Below are 8,785 nucleotides of genomic sequence, written 5' to 3'. Positions count from 1 at the left end.
ATCCACACCATGGGCTTCAATGGGAAGAGTGGATTCTGAGCAGGGGCTGCCAGAAGGCTAAGGTTTTTACACTGGCTTCTATTTTTCCCAACCAGTTGCAGACCATTTTATTGGGATTTAAAATGGGCAAGAGAAAGGTAAAAAAAGTTAGACAAAAAGGGCCAAATGTCCACCATTTAAAAAAGGGCGGAAGGGGTCTTTTTGGTTTGACGGTCCCAATAACTTCTTGGGATTTTAAAATTTCTCAAAAGCATTGACCCGGCACAAATCAGGTTGGGAACATTTTTATTAATTTGATTCTGTCTGTCGCTCCTGTTGCTTGCTTGTTAAGAATATAATCTTATAATATTAACCTATGGTTCTACCCACCAACTTCTTTTTCCCCATTTTGGAGGGATTCATTCAAGTGGAATTTTAAGCAAAATTCATTGTGGGTTTCACAACAAAATTGGGGGGTTTTTATAAAACTAATTCGGACAAAGGGAACACGGCCCCGAACCTGTCCCACCTTCATTTCCCGCTTCAAACCGATATTAAAACACCACCCTTTCATCCCGTTACTCCCTCCTTGGGGACCTTCTTCATGTTCGGGGGGCGGTCAAGACCAGGAAAAACCAAAACAAAAAAACAATTTACCTCGAAACCCAGGGAGGTACGTGCCCCTTTCGCCGTAAAAACATTACCTTGAAGGGACGGTCACTTATGCCGGATCGCTTTTTCTTCCTTAAGCGAAAGGGGACTTAAACCCTTCCCAAACGACCGTAAACAAATGGGGAAAACTTTCCAAAACTTTTTTCCACGCACTTCCAGGAAAAAACCACCCACTTTCTTCCTCGCCGAAAGGGCTTTCCCCACCCGCGCTCCGGGTTCACCCGCCGTCGGCATTCCCTTGGACGCGGAATCCCAACGTCACCGGCGGCCACCCCACGGGCCAAGCCCTTTCCCTCCTTTTTTTAAAGCCTCCTTCCAGAGGGGCAGGGTTCAAAAACCTACTTGCATTTCAAAAGCTTCACCCAAACAACAACAGCCAACCATGCATTTTCCTCCCAAATCCCAGGGCATCCTTTTTTCCCTTCTCTCTTTTCTTAACTTTCCTACCCCGTCTTTCGGGGCTGGCTCTGGCTCCTTTTCATTCCATTATATTACCCAACCCTTTTCCTCAGGGGCAACCAAACGAGCGGCCCAATTTAACAAAACCCCCCCCATGTTTGTGGGGCACGCCTCCAGCACCAAAAACTCTTAATTTCTAAACTCTGTTTCTTCATAAAAGCATAGCCTTGTTTTCTCTTCCTTTTCTTAAAATTGCAACCCTGCTTGGTCCCCAACAGGTTTCAATGTGCAAAATTCGTTTGGGGGCTTTTCCCCAACCCTTATCCTCCCCACGGCTATTAAATTTCAAATTCTAGCCTTCGTTAAACCAATTATTATCTTTTATGTAAAACTCTTACAATGTATATTTGGCATTGTAAAAGTAATATAATTTTTATTGTTTTTTTTTCCACAATACCCCAATCCCGGGCCTCTTGCCCATGTTGTATTTAACATTTGACCATTATTCAAACTGTTACCATGACCTCGCCAGTCAATACAATTCCGGCTTATTTACATTCTCGTTTAGCCCGGGGACAAAGGGCCCAGTTTCTTCCCCTTTCGTTTCCGAAGGTCTCCCCTCTCCTCCCTGTTTAATTTTTTTAACGAAAAATCTTTTAGGCAAAAATTTCTTAAATTGTATACGCATATTATTTTTCATTGTCGTTCAAATACCGATTTTTTTTCATTCTTTGTTCCAAGAGCAGGAAATCTGCACACTTTAAGTTATATTTCCAGTCATTCATTCCATTAACATTCAGCTTTAAACAAACTCGAACGGGCAACGACTCGTTTTCATACCAAATCCCTCCCGAAAACATTTACCAAGTCTTCTTTTGCCCACAAAGGGGGGACCCCGGTCCTCCCCTCAATCTTGTACTTGACTGCGCTAATGGAACCCCAAAGGCCAACTAACCATGCCATATTTCCTTTTTTCCCATGAGTTTGGCCTTTGTATTACTACGGGACGGGTTAAGTGTTATGGACTCATTTCCGTTTTTATTTCCTGGCTTTCATGTTAACACTGTTGGGGTTGTGGCTTGTTGGTCAGTGGGGACGCTAATTATAACTTGATTTAACTCTTACGCAGGTATGTTACCGGGGGCTTTAACATTTTTTAAAACGAGAACTAATCTCCTTAACAAACTCGTAGCTTTGTTTTTAAGGCGGAGACTTTTTCCCGCTATTTCAGTTTTCACCACGGCTAAGGTTACAATTTTAAAGCCTAAGCAGTGGGAAGAGCGATGGGGGCTTCTCCCCTCCTTCTTCTGTTCTTGGTCCTGCTCAGTGTTTGGGGCCAATGTTTAGTTACTCCTCAGCCTTTTAATGATAAGATAAGATAATATAAAGATGATTCCTTTATTTTGTCCCACAATGGGGAAATTCCGTGTTGCAGCAGCAAAGGTGATAGAGGAAAGAAACAGTAGCAAACAGAAGAGTAGGAAAAAATAATAAAATAAAAGTACACTATGTACAAGAGAGAAAAAAGGTAAGAATCACGAACAGATAACACAACAGATAAACACAAAAAAAAGACATATACAAATGTATATTAATATGAGCAGCAGCAGTTACAGTGAAATAATGGTACATGTATTAAGTGTAGTTTATTTACTGCGCTGGAGGTGAGGATTAGTGACTTAGAGGCACGGTACCGCACCACCGAGATTATTTCCATGCTTGGCACACCTTCTGAACGCACCTTTCAACACCGTAGATGCCATGGATGCAGCATTTATGTTGTCAGGTATTGAAGGAGTAAGCTTCCCGGAGCTCTTTAGAAAAGACAGACTTTCTCTTCAGCATGACAGCTAACTGTTAGCATACTGACAGAAAGAGTCATATCTGTTACCTGTGCAGTCCCTCCAGGATTTTGTGTGCTTTTTTGGGGATTGTTGCTGGCCTCAAATGCATGATTTGCTTGCATGCACTGATGTGTTATGCATTTCTTTGCAATAAAATTGGGTGAGAAAGTGAAAATTAACAAACAAAATAGTTGCAATTAATGATACTATTATTTGTATAATTTGTTAAAATCAAGGGCAACTTGTTCCAGTGAGAATAAAACGGAACTGTTTCAGAGAGTGAGATGAAATATCAATCTAATGTCTGTATGGCATATGGCTAGCCTAGCTTAGCATAAAGACTGGAAACAGAGGGAGATTAGGCTGACTCTGTCAAAAGTTAAAAAATCAAATTACAGCACCTCTAAAGCTCACTGATTTACTTCATCCATTGACGATTCATGGTTGAGACAGCTGGACTTGCAAGATTATGACATCACACCTGAAAATCCATCGTCAGGCTTCAAGCTTTGCGCGTATGAGCTACAGCATGAGCTATGGCATGGTTTAACGCTAGGTGTGTGTGACGATGTGTGAGAAGTGACGGTGTGCTCGAAAACAACGACTGCTTCTAAAGAGGTTAACGTAGATGCTGCTGGAGAATAAAGAACAAAGAACAACACTGAAGGCGTTTCTCCATGGAAAAGATGTTTTCGCCCCTTCTCCAGAGAGAGTTTGACTACGTTGTATGGTTCCTTAATGTGATTGGTTAAAGTTTGCACGAGATAGACAGTTATAGACAGATAGTTCATACAATCACTTGCCAAGTATTGTTTGAAAGTGCCTGCCCTTTTCCAAACCATGGTTTTTTGTAACAAACCATCTGGCGCAGTCAGGTTAGCATTCTCACTAGGAGTATCACATTTCCTGGTTTGGAGAAAAGCTTTTCTAGTGAAGATAATCAAGGCAGCAAATTATGTCCCCTCCAAAATGTCTCAAGGGCTTTCCTTGCCATATCATACCTTCTACACGGTACATATTTTATATCCTACCACATTACTTACATATCATACGCTGCATGACATACATACTGTATCATATCACAGGCTATAGGGAGTCAGCTCTTCAGTCCAGCTGCAGAGCAGTAATGATGCGTGGGCCTGATTACAGGACTGGGCAGCAGAGAAACAGATGATAAATGTCTTACTGGCCTCCCTGAGACAATGGCCGTTTGTGTTGGTCAACATTTACAGTGCAATTAATTTCCTGAACTGCATCTGAATTAATGACAGCTCTGACAGATATGCATGAGGCATTACTGCATGCACAGTAAACCCTCCAGTGCAGCGGATATGAGGGTATAAACATTCTGCACATCCTGCATAAGACAGACAAATGATACTAAATCATCCCCTGATCGTAGTTGCTTTTTTTTGTTATATTATCATCTCTGTAAGGAATCAATTTCATCAGCAAAGCTGTCTGAGCAGAAGCTTGTATCTATATTCTCTTCACTGCAGGTCTTTCCACTGCAATCAATACAAAACCTCTGCTTCTTTTGTTTCTCTTTTTTTCCTTTTTCATATTGCATCCTGCACACCTCTCCAGCGCAGTGACTGATGCAGTTGGGATGGGGTGCAGAGCTGTAGGGAAGTTGTTAAAAGCTTTCACCAGAGGCCGGTGAATTACAGCAGCAGCCGATGACGCAGGCAGAGAAGAAGAAGGAGAGCCATTGCTTTATCTCTCCTGTGCCGGGGTCACAGGAGTCACAGGGCTATCATGGATGTCAGGTGCTCTAGTCTTTAATCACAGAGGAGACACTCTCCTACTTTTTCTTCGGCCGCCTCATCTCTTACCCCAAGGATCAACTGAACAATCTGCCAGCCTCCTGTCCAACCGGCTGCTGAGTCAGCTAACGAATGGGTGTCTGAAGATTTGCCCGCTGGACCCTCTGTGATTACACAAGTGCCACTGCCAGGCCTGCTGCCGCTACGCTCATGAGGTATCGGCCCAAATTTACAGCACAAGTGGGTGACAGAGATCAGTGTGAGGTTCATGGGCTGAATTATTAATGTTTGCTTCTTGAAGTTGCTTAAAGCCTTTATGTAAAGAGAGAAAATTAACAATTTCACCTAATTATTTGAACTTTAATTGTTAGGGTTAGGTGTTGAACATTGTGATTGCGAGCAAATTTATAGTCAGGTAAAGTCAAGCAAATTTTATTTATATAGTTCAGCTTTAGAACATGTGACTCATATCTGAATAATCTACTGTAAAACTTCAATGAATAGCCTGGGGTTTTATCTGCTGCAACTCCTGAAATCAACCTGTCTTTCTTGAAACAGGCCTCTATATGAGACAGGCCTTTAATTCCTTTTGCTCAAAACTCTTGCTCAGCAAAGATGGAAATACTATCATACCAATATGAATATTGTATAAAAGTCTGCTGAATAACATATCAATTATAAATCATTAATTTGATCATTTAATACTTTGATGCTCATGGTTTCTGTAAAATGAAGCGATGGAACTGTGAAGAATCTAACTGATCTAATGATGTCCATATTGACAAAAAAAAACAAAAAAAACATTTATATTTGTGTAGGCAATGTAGGCAGCTCAAAGCTCAGGCAGGCAACCCGGTAGGCTTTAAGAGGTTTTATACATCCAAAGAACCATCTAATTGAGACCTGCCTTTATTTGCCAAAACGTGTAGCCACACCATACTAGTACCCTTATTTTAATTGAAATTTTATGGTATTAGGTTTAAGCTAAAAATACTGCTGCTGGAAAATGACAAAAGTGTACTCAAAGCAGATGACATAAAACATTTTAATACAATAGACACCATTGTCTCACAATGTTCTGAAGAAATGTAGGAGCAGCTTTCAGCTGCAAAAAAAGAAAAGAAAAAAGAAAAAAATAGGATTACTTAATTAAAAACAAAAAAAAAGTGTAAATGTTTTAGACACATTTTGCTCTCTCTTAGGCAGTGAAGTAAAGTTACAGTTTAATTGACATCTGGTGTACATGTTGTATCATGTACTGTTTTAAAATGACAGAGATTAGATACTCAGGGTTGGGAGGGTTACTTTAAAAATGTAATCCGGTACAATTACTAATTACAGTAACCTAATCCAAGTATCACAATAATAAAGTAACATAACTTGATTACTTTCTGTTACTTTTAGATGACCTTAATACCAAATATGCAAATAAAGACAAGAGGAATGTGATAACAATAAGATGTGTATTCGATAAGACAACAGAACAATGTAAAAAAAAAAGGAAGACAAGATTTTTAGCATCTAAAATATGTCTGTGTATTTTTAGATACAAACTTGCTTTTCATTAAGCAAGTTTAAAAATAATCCCTATTTTTACTAAATGTAGCTGTAACCTGGTTATGCCTTTTTCTGTAACTGTAATGGATTACAGTTGCCTTTTGTATCCTGATTACGCAACTAACTTACATGAAATCCAATACTCCCCAAGCCTGCACATGCTGTACATAGTTAGTATGTATTATGGAATTAGAGAAGATCTTATCGTCCTGTTGTGTCATGTCCATATGCACTGCTTCACCATCAGTGTCTGATTTATTAAACAACCTTGTAACTGAAAAACATTTAAATGCTTTATTTCGAACATTTAGAATCCATCACTTTCGTAACACATTTATGGAAAACCAATGTTTTGTCATTCTCATTAAGACAGCGTTGAAGTTGCATTAAACTGCATCTTTTTTGAAAAGTTGCACTACTTTAGTGAGAAACATGAGCTTGTGCTTCACTGAGGATGTTTGTTGTTCTCAGAGGCAGGGTGGCAACTGCAGTGATCAAAGTCAAAGTCTGTTTCTTCTTTTCTTGGTTCTAAGCAAACTTTTTCACTTCCTCCTCCATGTTTTCAGCTGTGAGTACGTTTCAACCACAAATCCATTTTCTGGATTTTAAGACCAAAACTGGCTTCCAACTCACAGTGAACAAACATAATTTTGTTTATGACAGCATTTTTTTGCTTTTCTCTTCTTTTTCTGTTTGGTTTTACAGGATTTGATAGTTTAGTGTCAGTTAACAATAGGGGTGTAAGAAAAAAATAAATTTGTTTTGCAATGTTTTATCTTGTGATATTTTATTGATTCTCAAAAAACACTTTTATGGATTTTTGGGTTTATCGCCAGTTTCTAGCCAATACACAGCCCTAGTTAACGATCGCATTGAAAATAGAAATATTGAATATAAAATTTGGTTTATCTAACTTATATTTACATTTGTTATTAAACTATAGTATATATAGTATATTATAATTAGTTTAGAAAATGTGCACGATATTTTTGTTACGGTAACGATTTGATTCCTCTGATCAGGATGTTAGCCAGCAGTTCTGGAAGGTTTGGAGAACCAAAATGGGCACAAGAGTCCAGAAATTTGATTCAGAGCCCTGCATTTTTTTACTGTCTTTTGCACCAATATACATCAAAGACCAAAGGAAACTCCCCAGCTCACAGGCGAAAAGGCCCAAACAAAACAATGGCTTTAAATACTTCTACGTCAAACTACTTTGCCAATAGCAAAGGCAAAATTACATGGACAATTAAAGCTATTGAGAAGATTAGTAACATCAGTCATTCCATTAAGTTATTAAAATGTACAGTAACTCTACAACATCATATTCAGGCTAGAGTTAATTTTACTAAGACTGCTAGGAAAAGAATACAAAAAGAAAACCCATAACTTCCTCCCCCTTGGTAGTCTCACTTGGTACAGTCCATATTGCCCTCCACACCCCTGCAGTATATTCCAGAGTTTCCCATGGAGTATGTGTACCCCCATGTGAGAAACAGTGCACTTAGACAGTGATTCCCAACCTTTTTTATTAAGGAACCCCTTTTTTATCACTGACAACCCCTGACGTAGTTACATACTTTATTGATCTCAACGTTACTGATCAACTGTACAATGAACCCAAACAGTGAACACAATAACTGCAGGAAGTTTGTACAAAATGAGCCATTTGGATGAATTTTGAGCAGATTATTTCCTGTGAATATTACATCAGTGGTGAGTTTTCTGATCGTTTTAGGAACTTTTTATACAATTCTGTTTCAGTTTAGTATATATATATATTTTTTTTTAACAATCATACATTCACTCTAAGCAAACAATTTAATTTAGCTTTCTACACATAATTAGATGAAATACTGAGATACAGGCCTACTGTGTATATATTTAAAGTTTTCTTACACCCCTTAAAGTCAAGAAGACCCTGCGACATCCTGTGAAGCTTTGGCGACCCCTAGTGGGGGTCCGGACCCCCAAGTTGGGAACCACTGCACTAAGGCAACAGCTAACTGTCTTTTATTTGAGGTCTTAATTGACTTTATTCAAAAGTGGACTGACCTATGACCTTTGTTTATTAATTTCTTACATGAACCTTTTAACTGTGTATAATGTTGTATATTCTGTGCTAAAACACAGTTCTCAAAATCTACTGTGACATTCAAACGGAGAAACTGGCATCTTCTGATTGCACATTCCTCTTTTTTTTTTAACGATGAACACAGGCAGAAGTAGCAGCCTGGCTTCCTTCCAGTTTGCAGCCTTCTGTGATATATTAATCATGTTTCATAAGACCCAAAAGTAGCAAAATGAAAGAGAAAATTAATAAAAGAAAGACTGCTCCAGGGTGAATTGTGGAGCCCCACCTTGCCACTGCACAGATATCACTATCACTGCGCTCTGCATCTTGGCTGTAATTGTTTTCAGGTGTTGCACTGCACGGCTCATTTATTTCCTGAATAAATCACACACGGAGACTCGAAGTATTTTAATTGTATACCACAGCCCGGGGCCAACACATTTGATGGATTTCTCTCACGCCGGGCAATGTGAACAATGAGACGGCGGCGCCTC

The sequence above is a fragment of the Morone saxatilis genome, unplaced genomic scaffold, assembly GCF_004916995.1.
Source record: "Morone saxatilis isolate NCDOM2014 unplaced genomic scaffold, NCSU_SB_2.0 Contig7, whole genome shotgun sequence".
In the NCBI taxonomy this organism is placed as follows: Eukaryota; Metazoa; Chordata; class Actinopteri; family Moronidae; genus Morone; species Morone saxatilis.
This window is presented reverse-complemented; position numbering follows the sequence as displayed.